The sequence below is a fragment of the Martes martes genome (assembly GCF_963455335.1).
Source record: "Martes martes genome assembly, chromosome: 3".
Classification (NCBI taxonomy): Eukaryota; Metazoa; Chordata; class Mammalia; order Carnivora; family Mustelidae; genus Martes; species Martes martes.
Window position 1 is genome coordinate 107,130,196 of NC_137890.1, and position 16,297 is coordinate 107,146,492.

Below are 16,297 nucleotides of genomic sequence, written 5' to 3' on the forward strand. Positions count from 1 at the left end.
CTAGGATAACACAAGATAGCTGTGTTATTTTTCAGAGGTGTTTTGAGTACCTTTTTTAGTATAACCAAATTATTATAGTTTTTCCTTTGTGTTGTCTGTTTTCCTCAGAGTTATTACTCTTAGCATGTTTAATTTCAGGAAGGATATATATAGCTTTGGCAGTCATGCTAAGAAATCAACATTGTAACAAGCAGAGCTTTTCAAATGTATTTCTCTCAAGGAATCTCTGAAAGAAATTATTCAGCTCTTCTAAAGTTAGGTAGATAAAGAGGGTTATTTTCAGGTTTAAGATGGGTGAATATTGGGGCGCCTGGGTGGCTCAGTGGGTTAAGCCTCTGCCTTCGGCTCAGGTCATGGTCTCAGGGTCCTGGGATCAAGCCCCACATCAGGTTCTCTGCTCAGCAGAGAGCCTGCTTCCCCCTCTCTCTCTGCCTGCCTCTCCACTTACTTGTGATCTCTGTCTGTCAAATAAATAAAAAATATTTAAAAAAAAAGATGGATAAATATTTAGTTCGGTGGTTAACAGAACTTAGTGACAGTGCAAAACAATATTAAAGTCTTTTGAACTGGATATCTTTAATGTGATTAAGTTTTGTCAGTTTTTTTCTATACACAACAGAGAAAAATCCACTAACAATGCAATTATTAGCTACCATCTATTGGGCACTGTCTTTCTGCTAGGAATGGTACTATTTTGCATGCAATACTTTATCTGTAAAGCTTTGCAGTGATATTTGTTTTACTGTTCTTCTTTTCCTAAAAATGAAACTGAAACCCACGGTCCCTGGACTGGTAGAGTTAAAGCACGATTTTAGGTTAATGTGCCTCCAAAAGCCTATATTCTTTGGCGCACCATTTAGAGATGGGTTTATAGCCCCTATCACCAATTCTCAATCTACACAAAGCTAGAATCAAACAAATGACTCATTAGTTTCATCTTGTCTGACTCTACATGAATTGTGTAACCAGTAATTTACTGTGAGTGGCCTCCTCTCACGCTTTCAACAAGACAATTTACAAGAAATTAATGTGGGTGATTAGTATGGAAACAGACCAGAGATGATGGGGAAAAAATTATTAAACACAATCACAATAAAATCTGTAAAACTCTTTTTATGTGGATCATATTGTGTTCTTACTTGAGGTGAGTAGGTGGGAGATTGAAAATGGTTAAAGGTATTTCAATTATTAATTTAAAAAAAAATCATCCCTTCCACTGTATTTTTTGCACTTTCATACCATGTTAGAAATGAAGCTCACTCTAAGTAGTGTAAGCAGCATTATGCTCTTTCACTATTCACAGAGTGAGAAATGGCATAGCTGTGAAAAAATTCATGTAGATCACAACGATTCATCTACTCTTGTTCTGTATCTTCCACCTCTTTTGACAGATCTTCATGGCCACATTTTCCCCGATACATCAGGAAAAAACACTTGTTATCACCACTGAGATGAAGCAGACTCTCCCTTACCGTGGCTGACATAGGTGTAGGTTTACTAGAGGACATAATATACCTCATTGTCCAGGTACAAGCTCTTTTGTTTTATTTTTGTAATAAATGACAACCTGACAGTATACTTAATCATAATCTGGTGCTACACTTTAAAGTATTTCAGTAATACACTTTTTCTCAAAAAGATATCTAATTCTTCATATAAATTGCACTTGTTATTAATGAATAGCTAATTAAAGACATGTAAAATTAAAAATTATGAAAAATATCTTAGTTGAGATAACAATAATTCATTCATATCATTTTTATGATTATTTCACATAATGTCAGATTGTGTGTGTGTGTGTGTGTGTGTGTGTATGTTTGAACATTAAGGTTCCTGAATCATTTGAACAGGTAAAATAAGAACTTTGAGTTATTGGTCCTAGGAGATAATTATGCAGTTTGAAAATTAAAGTAAAATGCTTATCTATCCAGTCAACCAGTCCTAAAATATTAAACAGAATTAAACATCCTTTTGAATTCAAGAATGTAAAATGGGCATAATTTAAATAAATAAATAAACAAATAAATGTGTTATTTTTTCAACTCCATACTTTTTACCTCAGCAAAATAATTATATTGGAAGTGTGATGCATAACCAAATAAAAATACTACAACTTCATTCCATGCACTTATTTAAAAAAAAGAGAGAGAGAGAGAGAGCGATCCCTTCCCTCCACCCTCCTTTGAACTGGGAATTAGGTTTGGTTAAGCATGAATGAGGTCCTGAAGTGTTTTTGTAGAGGTAAGAAGAGGAGGTCAGCTCATTAAAAAATACAAGGCAGGCAAATAACTCAGAACCACGGCTCTAGTTAATTTCCTGGATTCCAATTTCCACAGAACTGGACAAGGAAATTGATCCTACCAGCCTGGCATACTGACACGAACAACAACAACTCAGACAGCTACCCAGAGGACTTCCTAGAGAGCACACCCTTCATCTCATCACCACTGAAAAAGGTACAACAGCTCCTTCTTGTCTTTACAATGTTCAGGAGAAGAGCTTACAACATGGGAAAGGCAATGAAGATGTTCTTGGGAGTTACAAGTACAAAACATGGTCATTCACCTGGCTGGAACAGCAGTTGCATATTAAATCCTATAGCAAAATTAACAGGATATTTGCTGTAACTGCAAAGCGTCATAATGGCCTCTCCTCTCGAAAGTATCCTATTTTCTTACTCGTTGGTTTATTTACTAAAGCAATGAAGTTATCAGAAGATTTGTTGTTTAAAACTATATGAGTAGTATAAAGCATCCTAATTTTGTCTGTAGGATCTAAAGACAGGGAGGCAGGCTCAATTTTCAACCCAGGTACTAATCAGGGTATACAAATGGTTGATAAAACATAAAACATGTTTGATATTATCAGCCATCACAGAAATGGAAATCAAAGTCATACATCACATCCATTATGATGACTGTAATTTAAAAAGATAATAAGTTTCAGCAAAGAAGTGGAACACTTATATATTGTTGGTGGGAATATAAAATAGTGCAGCTGTTTTAGAAAAGAGTCTGGCAGTTTTTCAAAATTTTAAATATATAATTATCACTTGAAAAAGCAAGTCCAGGGGCGCTTGGGTGGCTCAGTGGGTTGAAGTATCTGCCTTCGGCTCGGGTCATGATCTCAGGGTCCTGGGATCGAGCCCCACCTCGGGCTCTCTGCTCAGTGGGGAGCCTGCTTCCTCCTCTATGTCTCTGCCTGTCTCTCTCCCTGCTTGTGATCTCTCGATGTCATATGAATGGGTAGAATCTTTAAATAAAAAAAAAAAAGAAAAAGAAAAAGCAAGTCCACTGGTAGGTCCATACCCAAGAGAAATGAAAATGTTTATCCACATGGATACACATGTTCATTGCAGTTTTATTCATAATAGCTAAAAGCAGAAATAGCTCAAATGTCAACCAGCTAGTGAATGGGTGAATGAATTGTGGTACATCTATACAATGGAATATGTTTTAGTAGTAAAAAAGAATGAAATACTGATAATAAGCTAAAACATGGATGAACCACAAAAATAGTGTACTAAGTGAAAGAAGCCAGTCACATTAGACTACTTATTCTAGAATTTCCTTTACAGGAAATCTTTAAAGGCATAAAATAGATCAGTGGCTGTCTGGTTAGGGAGCCAGAGGTGGGAGAATAAAAAAGTAACAGAACTGGTATGAGCTTTTCTGGAGGGGTGAGGTGAGGAAAATATTGTCAAATTAATGATCATTATGGTTACACAACTATGAAAATACTAACAGACACTTTAAATGGGCAAAATGGTCTATGAATGATCAAAGTAAATCTGGAGCTCTTTTGAAGGAAATGTACGAAGTAATATGAGTATAAGCATCAATAAATGGGGTACAATTTAAGTTCTAATTTGATAAGTACTTTTATATTTCTATTATGGGTCTAGCCACAGGGTTGCTGGACATAGTGTACATGTCAGTGGACAAAAATTGATATGGTTTAATTGTTAGCCAGTGAGGATACTGTAGGAAATTAAAATTCCTGCTAATTTCTCTTGAGTCTACCTTACCAAAATGCTTTAAAAATGACTAACTGCGTGGGTCATTTTCCCTTTTCTAACTATTCAATTGGAGAACTGATTTTAATAGATTTTAATGTAGATCACTTACTATAAATTAGACTACCACCTTCTGGTTTGAAGACATTTTTTATTTTCACATTGATGAATACAATAAAATGACTAAAATATCTTTCAGATATAGGCTTTCATTTTGATTTCCTCAGATTATGTAAGACCATTAACAAATCACATACCAAGACTGATAAGTACGGGTAGAGGGTACTGGCCAGGGTACGATCTGAAATTTTTGACATTCATTCAGATTGGGGATGGCCCACCACAGGCTGCCAAATACTTGGAATGTCAACCCTGATCACACCTAAACTATAACAATAGATTTTATCTGTACACTTTGCCCTGAATCTTTATGTTCTTATATTCTTTAGAGCTGAATTTTTTTTTTTACTAGTTTAACTTACCAAAAATTAAAAAAAAAAAAAAATCAAAAGCTATATAAGAGTCTACAGATTGAAAGAAGGGACAATTATACTGAGAAAAAAAATGTATATATATTTTTGTGACTAAATACCTGGAAAACAAGGGATTTGCTGAAAAGCTATTGAGTTCAGTAACATGGCAAGTGTTAAATAAATAAAGAAAATTAATAGCCTATTATGTACAAAAATAACTAGTAGATAAATAATAGAAAAAAGATGCCAATCCAACTAGCTATTTATGCTGTGGTTCCAGTCAATGAACATACATACCTATACAACTGCTCATGCTTGACCACCTGAATCTGACCCTTCTTGTGCCCAAGTATTGCAATAAAGTTATCCTTCAAGAATGTGGATATTTAACCTCAGGCCCTCATCCCTCTTGAGACAACCCATTCAAAGAGTTTGAATGGGTAATTGCTTTATATTACTCTTTTGTCCTCATTATCCTACTTAACTAAAACACTTTTTTCTTTCCAAAAGCAAACTTGTTCACAGTCATGCAATCTATCTTTAACAAAGACAAGCGTTCACTATTATCCCAAAAGTGGTTTTAATTCCCTGGAACCAGAGTACCTCAAATATTTCCAAGTTAGAAGACAGTATTTGCTTTACATTGCACAACAAACAGGACTATTTACTTAGGTTTGCCAGAAAAAAGGAACAATTTGCCCTAAGGGAGTATTGAAGCAAATTGAAACAGCTTGAAGCTTTTAGGTGACAGTGGTTTTTTGTTTTGTTTTATTTTGTTTTTCTCTTAATCTTACTTGTGAGTGTGTGTGTGTGTGTGTGTGTGTGTGTGTTTTCAGGTTTAAAACCTTTAAAGATCCTAGTTTCTGCCTGAACTTAATGACTCAGCTGAAAATTTTATAAATTCAGCTATGTCTCAACAAATGCCTCTATCTTGTTTCACCACTAATGGAAGCAAAGAAATATAAGCCATGAAAGATTGAGCATATGGTTAATTATAGTTGTGTCGTTCCTTCAGGAGTAACTGGAGATAAGCACTGACTCAAGTAAGATTAAACTAACATTGGAATGCCTAGGGCTTCCAGGAAAAACATAGACTCCAAGGTTTCTAAAACACTCAAGTATGTCATACTTCACCCTCCAGGGAAAGGCTAGGACACCTTCTATGTACAGGCTTTCTTTGAGAAATATAATTAGTGAGTCACTTGAAACCCATCCTCATTTTCTTTGTGAGATTGCAGTAAATCCTCAGGCCAAAATCATGAACTGAAATATTCTTGGGAAGCAGGTGTTTTTGCCCATTTTCAGGTGTCTGGATAAAATTAAACATTTTCCTCACTCAATTCATACAATACAAAATGATCTCAATAGCAATTCCTTTATAAACAGAACAGACAATAATTTCTTAGTATCCTATAAAGAAAGGGAAGGTCTTCTTATCCAGACTACAGCCCAGCTTCTCAAGATCCATCATTTAGATTCCTGTTCCCTTGATATAAGGCCACCTATTCATTGCTTAAATACATTTTGTAAATAATATACTCCAGAGAATAGTTTTCTAATTTATAAGTGATTAATGTTTTACTATGTTTTATTTTACTCTATCATTTTTTAAGGGCCCATAAAATATGGTCATTTTTTTATGCAGAAGAAAAGATGAGAAACAACTTCAGATTCCTCAGAAAATTAAAAATAGAGCTACCCAATGACCCTGCAATTGCACTACTGGGTATTTACCCCACAGATACAGATGTAGTGAAAAGAAGGGCCATATGTACCCCAATGTTCATAGCAGCAATGGCCACAATCACCAAACTGTGGAAAGAGCCACGATGCCCTTCAACAGACAAATGGATAAAGAATATGTCGTCCATATACACAATAGAATATTACTCAGCCATCAGAAAGGATGAATAACCAAATTTTGTATCAACATGGATGGGACTGGAGGAAATTATGCTGAGTGAAATAAGTCTAGCAGAGAAAGTCAATTATCATATGTTTTCACTTACTTGTGGAACATAAGGAATGACATGGAGGATATTAGGAGAAGGAAAGGAAAAGTGAATTGGGGGAAACTGGAGGGGGAAGCAAAGGGTTTTAGAGGGGAGGAGAGTCGGAGGATGGGTAGAAGCCTGGTGGCAGGTATTAAGGAGGGCATATATTTCATGGAGCACTGGGAGTAGTACATAAACAATAAATATTGGAACACTGAAAAAATACAATTAAAAAAAAAAAAACTTCAAAAACACAGTCTTGAGAAAGGAGTAGAAATGAGGGCTTTGGGTACCTATATATAGTACAAGTATACATGGTCCTTAACAGAAATGTAGCATTATATCCAGCTTGTGAGATGTTCTTTAATGATAAATTATTACTTTCATGAAAAGTATATGCTGTACATGTCAATTATACATGTTTAGTAAGATAATAAATGTGGTACATAGAATTAATTAATTGGACAGAATATATACATGTAACTTCTGGTAATCTTAGGGGCTTTTAAACTGAATTCAGTCAAGGGCAATTATGATGTTGACTGTGGCATCAGAAGCAGAGCACCTGATTTAGCCATTGCTGTCGTCTTTCTCCTCCTTCTCCATTTCTTCCTCCTCCTCCTCTTTCTCCTCTTTTCCTTCTTCCTCCTCCACTCCCCCTCCTCTGTCTCTTCCCCCTTCATTTCTTTTTCCTTCTTTGAGCTCTGCCTTTCCTTCTTCAGATATCTGATCTAACATTACTGAAAGCCATACTTATTCTACATCACTTTGCCCCTGATTCAGAGTCTCACTTCTTTAGTGTTCTCCCATGTTCTACAACCATTATCTCCATGTTCTACAACCATTATCTCCTGCCTGATTCTGCCTTTCGTCTGCTTTTCATTTGCTTGTTTGTTTTTAAATAACCCTTTATTTGGTGATTTCAGACCCTGATTTCTCTCTGACTTGAATCAATGTCATCCCTTCTATGCCATTCTGATCCACAGCAAAATGATCTGTTTTGGCTTCTTCGCTCCCTCTTATTGATGGATTTCTGTGGAGTAGAGTGGAGTGGAGGAAATATTATTCCAGACACCCTTCTGTTGCTCTGCCAGCTCTTGGCTTTTTAATGCTATTGTATCAAGTGACTGGTCTTAAACATATGAGATTCAGTGCAAGCTAACTTTCCATATTCTGATGTTAAATTTGTTTCTTTACATAATGTATATAAGTAACTTGATACAATATCTATGTTTTTACGCTATATAGTAATAATAAAATTGAATAATAATTCTTTTCTGAATCACTATAATACTCAGAACAAATATGTCTAAGTAATAAATGATATTTTTAATGGCTTTAGAAAATCAAGAGTAACAGTAAATGATCTTGATTTTTAGATTCTAATTCCTTTTCCCTTTTAAGAGCTTTTCACAACTGGGTGGCACAGTTGGTTAAATGTCTGACTCTTGGTTTTGGTTCAGGTCAAGATCTCATGGGTCCTTAGATTGAGCCCTGCTCTGTATTGAACCCCACCTCAAGCTCCGCACTCAGTAGGGAGTCTGCTTGAAGTTTCTCTCCCTCTACCCCTCCCCACCACTTGCATGCATATGCTCTCTCTCTCAAATAAATACATCTTAAAAATTAAAAAAACTAAAAGCTTTTCTTGTATAATAGTTTGTCCCCTTTGAAAAAAAATGAGATAGTCATTTGTAATATTACAGAAGAACTAACCAAAGATATAAAGCAACATGTCTTTTTATCTTCAGTAGTAAGTGTCAAGTGAAATGCTTCATAGAATAATATGAATTTGAATACTAATTTGCCTTGAGATTTTAGAACTTTTGTTATCAGGAATCCAAGAAAAAATTATGAGATTAACAATTTAAGATATCAATCTTTCAAAAATAGAGATTATCTAAAGATTTAAGTATTATAATTATAGATTTCATGAAGACATTAACAACTTGAGTATAAATTCATTTCCATTATCAAGCAAATAAACTTAAGAGATCAGTGTCATAATAATCCTCCCATTTCATAATTTTTAAATTTATGGGGTGTTCCATTGTTAATGTATTAAATAGATACTATTCTTTGACAACAGGACAAAATCAGATGGAAAAAATAAAATTGTGGAATCAATTAAATTAGATACAAGATTTCAAAAGTGCTTTGTATTGATACTAAAGTTCATCAGAAACATCCCGCTTAGCTTCCCACCAAACCTACAGATCCATTTCATTGTATCTTGCCCCTTCCCCTTAAGAGAAATGAAAGTCTTCTTATAACAGGGAAATCCACTACTTGTGCTCTTTAGCAAGGGCATTGGGCCTTTTGTTTTCTCCTCTCTTTTTACAACATAAAGACCTTGTATTTTACTGAATCAAATGATCTCTTATAATTACATTGAAACTACCCTTTTTAAAGATAACCAGCAATTTCTCAATTGCTAAATCCAGTACATATTTTTTTCATCTTATCTAGATACTTAAGAGTTGCTGACTGTCTTCCTTTTGAAACTCTTTCAAGAGTTGTTCTTTGCTTGTTTGTTTGACATATTCTTTCTTGCGCTCTCCTACCTCACTGGTTGTTTCCTTCCCAACATCATCTCCTGGCAACCCTGCCACCTAACCCCTAAAATATAAGTAGTATCTAAGGTTTCATTTAAAGTCCTCTTCTTTTCAGCTCTGTCCCCTGTCTTATCTGATCTATTCCCAGAGAACAAAAGAGCATCTATATGTTTATGTATTCTTTTTCTTTGCCTCTTGCTATTTGTGGTCTTTATGTCTGTCACCACATGAGAGTAAGAGCAGGATGCATGAGTGGCTTGTTCTCAGTTGTATCCCAACACTGAACAAAGTTCCAGGCACAGATAAAGCAAATGAAATTATCTGTGGAATAACTCAAAATGGATTTTTACTACATTAATCCATTGAAGGCAGAGTCTGCCTAATAATGTTTTAATTCTTATATGCCCAAGATCTAATATACTGGAGAAACATGTACAGTAATAAGTAAGAGCATAAACTCTGGATTCAGATAATGGCTTTGAATCCCTGCACTATCACTTACCAGCTATACAACCATGTTCAATTCATTTAACTTTTTAAAATTGTCATTTCCTTATTTGTAATGTAGGAATAGTAACAATACCAAATTCATAAGGCATTTGGCATGATTACATGAATTAACACATGTAAAGTTTTAAAGAGAGTGCCAAGTACAAAGAGCTTAATATAAGTCAGCATTATTATTAATTATTATTATTATTACTATTGCATTGTTCTACACAAGGCTACAGCCAATTACACTTAGCAACACTGATGTTTTATTGGATAAATTATCATCCCCATTTTCCACAAGTAGAATGGGAGAAATAACAATTGTTATAGGAGTGGGTTTCTGAACTCTAAGACAGCACAATCTACATTTGAAAATATAATTCTCTCCTTATTATAAAAACTTGATCTTCAGATTATTTATTCCTCAAGCCTTGGAATAAGTTCAACCATTTGGACTATATCTTTGAGGCTTAATATTGTTACTTGTGGGTTTATAACATAAATATTTGAGGATCTTTTAGGTGGAAAAGAGGTGGGACTACTAGAAAATTAAGCAATTAGGAAATGTTAAGTTTTTCTAAGGAAAGAAACAAAGATAGACATAGGAAAGGAAGTAAAGACTAATAAAAGTGAATATATTTTTTTAAAGATAGGCAGTTATGAAGCAGGAAAATAGAGAAAACTATTCTAGATAACAGGGATTGTGGAACAAAGGTTTGATTCTCTATGGCCACATTTTGCAAAGAAAAATGACAGAAATTATTACTGGAAATAGAAAGGAATGTAAGAGATGGATAGAAATATTTGATTGCTAGGAAATAATAGTTTTTGCATTCAACTCAATATGAAAAGATATTAAGAATTTTATTTAGTGATTATTCTTTAATCTTTTACAAACACTGATAAATTCAGAATACATTTGTTACATATAATACATTGATTACATACAAATACTACATTGTATGTGCACATGATATTTTATTTTAAAGACTTATTTATTTTAGAGAGAAAGTGTGTGTGCACAAGTGAGGGGAGAGGCAGAGGGAGAGAATCTCAAGGAGACTCCTTTCATCTCACAAGCATGAGATCATAACCTGAGCTGGAATCATGAGTCAGAAACTTAACCAACTGAGCCACGCAAGTATCCCCATAGACACAATATTAAAATATCATAATGTAAAAAAAAAAAAAAGCCAACTAAAAATATCAGTATGAAATACAAAAGCTCACCTTAGTAGATATTGCCCATTGAAAGGTGCTTTAAATAAATAAAATTGACTTTATGCATGTTTATTTTTTCTTTTAAGATTTTATTTATTTATTTATTTATTTGAGAGAGAGAGACAGAGCACAGTATGTGGAGGTACAGACACAGAGAGAGAAGCAGACTCCCCACAGAACAGAAAGCTGGATGCAGGGCTGGATAAATCCCAGGACCTTGAGATCATGACCTGAGCTGAAGGCAGATGCTTAACTGACTGAGCCACCCAGGCATCCCAGACCTTACACATGTTTAAATGGAGTGGAAGGTATATAATTGTAAACACACTTAACTAATGTTTAAAGCAAAATAATAATAACAGTGTTAAATTCCTTGCAAATATTCCAATTACAAGCAAGGAGAATTATTTATTGAATAATTTATCTTCAGCATCATAAAGAAGGAAATACACAAAAAGGAGGGTCCTAGAATCTACTAGAAGAGAAACCTTTTTTCCGCACTAACATGCCATTAATTCAATGCCAAATAACATAGTGTAAATATTAAGAAGTACTAAACTTCAGGGTGGTACCTGTGATTTTCGGAACAATTTTATGTCATCACATTTACTTTAGTCACACAAGCATTTTAATCAAAATATCTTCAAATTTCTACTTACTTTTTTAATGAGATCATTAGAGTCTATGCAACTCATTTTTAAAATTTATATTTCTCACAGGATTAATTTCTACAGTCTTCTCTGAGTACATTTATAAAATGTCCCATTTCCCTCCCTCATCTCCATCCTCAACATCCTTAGTGACCTAAATTTACTTATCACATCTTATATTCACTAATTTTCAGCACTTCTCAACTGTTATGACTTTATCTACTCAATAGGAATCACACACAACAATACCACTTCTGGGCTTCAACTTGGCTGTTAAACTCTCCCAACCCTTACCTTCTTATTTGTTAGTGTTTTCATAACTGAACTTACCATTCATTTGTACCCCAGTGTTTGAGTATGAAATCTATTTTCTATCACATAATTAATTACTATACTCAGTCTATGATATATGGCCTACCAAAAATGAACAACACGGTCAACCATTTTAATGTCATTACTACTATCCTCAATTTTTATGTTTTTCTTTACCTTTCATTCCTCTAAAGCTATATCATTCTTCAATCTACTTCTTGTACTTCTCTTTAGAAAATGGAAGATTATTGGAAGAAGAGAGAGAATTATGGACCAAACTCATCTAGTAGAACTTTAGATTGGCCTTTTGCTCTCTGTGGGACACATCAGTGACATCTTGGTGAGTTATATGTCACCCTTCACAGTGTCTCATTTTTTTTTATTTCCCCCCATAATTCTCTCCTTGCTTGACTTTCATGATTATATACATTCTTATCTCTCTATATATATCTACTACTCTTCTATTTCCCATTATGAGAGATCCCCAAGGCTCTTAGCGAACAGAAGACATCTCATGACATGAGCTATAAGCCCTATCTTATGACCCTGACAAAGACTTTCTCTTAGCCAGGATCCTCTGAACCCTCTCTGGACTAACCCTCAACCTTGGCCTTTAAAAGCTATAGTCTTTCAGCACAAATTATTTCATGCATTCCCTGTCCCCATGCTAAAAAATTAAACAAACACTAACCTCTTTTCTAACAGCTTAAGGCAGCATCCCTAGAATAACCCTAAATCCCCTTAAAGTGTCTGTTTGAGAAAGTTCAAGGCTGCCAAAAGAATTTACTTTATATTCCAGCCAACACTTGCTGATAGGCCCTGACCACTCTTTCTTAGAGCATTTACTAAAAAACACTTACAATGATGAATACTTCCACTGACCCTTTTAATATATATCTCCTACAACTCAAGAGTGTCATTCTCAAGGACCTGAAAGCTATTCCTTTGAAATGTAACCATCAGGTAAGATAAGAACTATGCTCTCAGTCTCTGTGGGAGAATAGAATCCTAACTTTCATAATCACCAGCTACAGACACAGTTGGCCTAATGGAATTTACAATGACAAACTCTGAAATTTTTCATTTTCTTTCCACTGCTAATCCCAATCCTTATTCCCTTATTCTCCCTTTAAATCATGCAAACATCTCTGTACAAATCGGTTAATACTGGACTTTCCTGTGTTACACAATAGTACATTACTGATTAAAACATGGCCTTACCACTTTAACTTATATCTGGCTGTGTTTACATTTGGTATCCAAACATGTATTTTTAGTTCTATGTTTTTCTATCTTCAGAATAAAATTTAGGAGATTTAATTTTGCTTGCTAACTTTATAGAGTATTTTTTTTCTTCTTAGTAGTAGTATTTGCTTCTCAAAAGAAACCTCTTTATTATAATTAAATAACTAGATAAATCACTTACAGAAATAATTGAAGAGATGTCCTGAGGAACATGACTGAAGGTAAATCAGACTTTATGCTTTTTCTTGTTGAGAAGACCAGCTCTCTATGAGAACTGAAATACTTTGGAAAATAGAGTAGATTTTTTAGTGCTATGTGATTGAAGAGAAGAAAGTTATGAGGTAATAACTGGAGAGAGAAATTTGAGCAAGGAAACACTGAGATCTAATTAGAAATTTGCTGTGTGTTGTTCAGTGAAAACCTGCTAGTACCTTTCTCTGAAATTTCACATGTAATATCCATTTTTTATTTAGGTTTGTTGACTGGAAATCTTCCTGGTGTTATGGCCTCAAGGAGGATATAGGGCAAGAGTCTAAATATGTGCATGGGAAGCTTAGTATATCTGAGTTATGGTTACAGATTTAGATCATGTTCTCTTACCATCCAAATTAAATACACTTAAAAAAGTGTGCCTGGGTGGCTCCATTGGTTAAGTGTCTGCCTTTGGCTAAGGTCATGATCCCAGGGTCCTGGAATTGAGCCCCTCAGTGGGTTCCCTGCTCAGTGGGGAGTCTCCTTCTCCCTCTTCCCTTCCCCTCTGTTCATGATCTCTCTCTCTCTTAAATAAATAAATGAAATCTTAAAAAGAATGTCTTCTCAAGATGCTTTTCTCATATTGTCACTTTTCTCATCTCTTCCCACTTCTCCACATATTATATACTTCTATTTCTATACTCATTAAACTGCATCATAATAACTTTTATGTCTACTTCCCCAAGCATGTTTCAAACTCCTCAAAGATCCCTTAATTATATGCACAGGCACTATCTTTCTGGGGTTGACCACTTAGAGTACAGAAATAGGCTGTTTAATGTCTCAGTATGTCCAGAATCTCGTGTTGATAAGCAATATTTCTCATGTTTGTTGAATTCTCAAAAATTAATTTTAAATTAAATGTAGAGTATTTAAATGGGGATGGAGAATATCTGATTTTTTAAATGATTGACTTATTTACTTTAGAGAAAGACTGCAGAGGGAGGGGTAGAGAGAAAGAGAAAGTCTGTAAGCAGACCCCCTACTGAGAGTGGAGCATGACTTGGGGGTCAATCTCAGAACCCTGAGATCAAGACCTGGGCTGAAATCAAGGGTCAGCGACTTAACTAACTGAGCCACCTAGGTCCCCCAGAGAACACCTGGTTTCAAAGCTACTTTATTAAGAAGTTGACTAGAAAATACCAAATTATTGTTTTAAAATCACTCATCATGGACACTGGGGGAGGAGTAAGATGGCAGAGTAGAACTGAAATATCATCAGCTCCCAGGAGTTCAGCTAGATAGTTATCAAACCATTCTGAATACCTACAAACTCAACAGGATATAGAAGAGAAGAAGAGCAGCAATTCTAGGAACAGAAAATCGACCACTTTCTGGAAGGTATAACGTGTGGAGAAGTGAATCCAAAGTGACAGGAAGATAGATCCAGAGGGGAGTGGCTGTCTCCCAGCAAGTGGAGAGCAGTAGAGCACAAAATTGGAACATTTAGAAGTCTGCTCCACTGAGGGACGTCACTTCAGAGGCTAAGCGAGGGATGGGGCCCTCTTGGGGACAGCGTGGTCCCAGGACCCATGGGGACACAAAAAGACCAGGGGTGTCTGAGTGCTGCAGAGCTCCTGGGTATCAGAGTTGGGAAGCCAGCTATAAAGATGGAGCCAAGGAGTGGGCTTTCACCTCAGGGTTACCCTAAACCTTGGTCCAAGGCACAGTTAGGCCACTGCTCTTTGAGCAGGGGCCCCACAAGTGGCAGGTACAGAGAGACTCCTTCCTTCCCTCCCAGAGGAGCATTGTAGCAGAAGTCTACTGGGTTTGGAGACTACAAATGGGGCCATGTGCGGGAGACAGAAACACTTGGTCACTGGCTGGGTGAGCACGGGGTTTGGCCAGAGACCAAGGAGAAGGGGGAGACTGACTGTTTTTCTCTGAGGTCACACTGAGGGGTGGAGCCCTGAGTTCTCAGCTCCTATGGGAGCAGAGATTGGGAGGCCACCATCTTCATTCTCTTCCTCCAAAGTTGTACGGAAAGCATTCAGGGAACAAAAGCTCCCAAGAGCGAACTGAAGCAGATTAATTAGCCAGGCTCCTGGCAAGGGTGGTGCAATTCTGCCTCAGGCAAAGACATTTGAGAATCACTGCAGCAGACCTCTCCCCCAGAAGATCAGCAAGAACATCCAGCCAAGACCAAGTTCACTGATCAATGAGAACTGGAGGACTCCAGAGCTAGCGGAAAGCAACACATAGAATTCATGGCTTTATTCTCATGATCCTTTAGTCTTTCAAAGTTAATTTTTAAAAAAAAATTTTTTTCTTACTCTATTTTTAATATTTTTCCTCTTTCCTATTTTAATGTTTTTTAATTATTTTATCAATACTTTTTAAAAAATCTTTTTAAATTCTATTGTTATAGTCATATTTTATCCCTTCATTTTATTTGATCTTATTTTTTGTACACATATAGGGTTTTTTTTTTCTTTAAAATTTTGGGATACAATTTCTTCTAATAGATCAAAATATACCCTAATCTAGCACATGGCTTTGTTCTAGTCTCGAGCCTGATCGTTCTTTCCTTTTTTTTTTCTTCTTTTTTCAACTAAATTCTTATCTTCTCAATTTCTTTTTTAGAATATTTTTAAATTTTCATCTTTACACTCCTCTTCCATCCCTTTATTGTGACTACCTTTATTTTTGTGTGTGTGTGTATATATATATATATATATATATATATATATATATATATGTTTCTTGTTCTTTAAAATTTTAGGAGGTAGTTTCTTCTAACAGACAAAATTACACTCAAAATGAAGTGTGTGGCTCTGCTCTATATATATATATATATTTTTTCTTTTTTTCCGCCTTTCCTCTCATCCCGGTTTGGGGTCTCTTCTGATGTATTAGTGTATATTTTTCTGGGGTTGTTGCTGCCCTTTTAGTATTTTGTTCTCTCATTCACCTATTCTTCTCTGGATAAAATAACAAGGCTGAAAAAACTCACCCCCCCCCAAAAAAAAATCCAAGAGGCAATACCAATGGCTAGGAACTTAATCAATATGGGCATTAGTGATATGTTAGAACTAGAGTTCAGAATGATGATTCTTAAGGTGCTAGCTGGGCTTGAAAAGAATATGGAGGG

The 16,297-nt window shown here is 35.4% G+C and overlaps 1 protein-coding gene across 1 annotated transcript in view; it reads right to left on the reverse strand.

Moving 5' to 3' along the window:
* Positions 1–16,297, reverse strand: part of LRP1B (LDL receptor related protein 1B) — a gene marked incomplete at both ends in the record, with an annotated part of 1,929,835 nt that overhangs the window by 347,894 nt on the left and 1,565,644 nt on the right. The gene's annotated exons all lie outside the window — the stretch shown is intronic.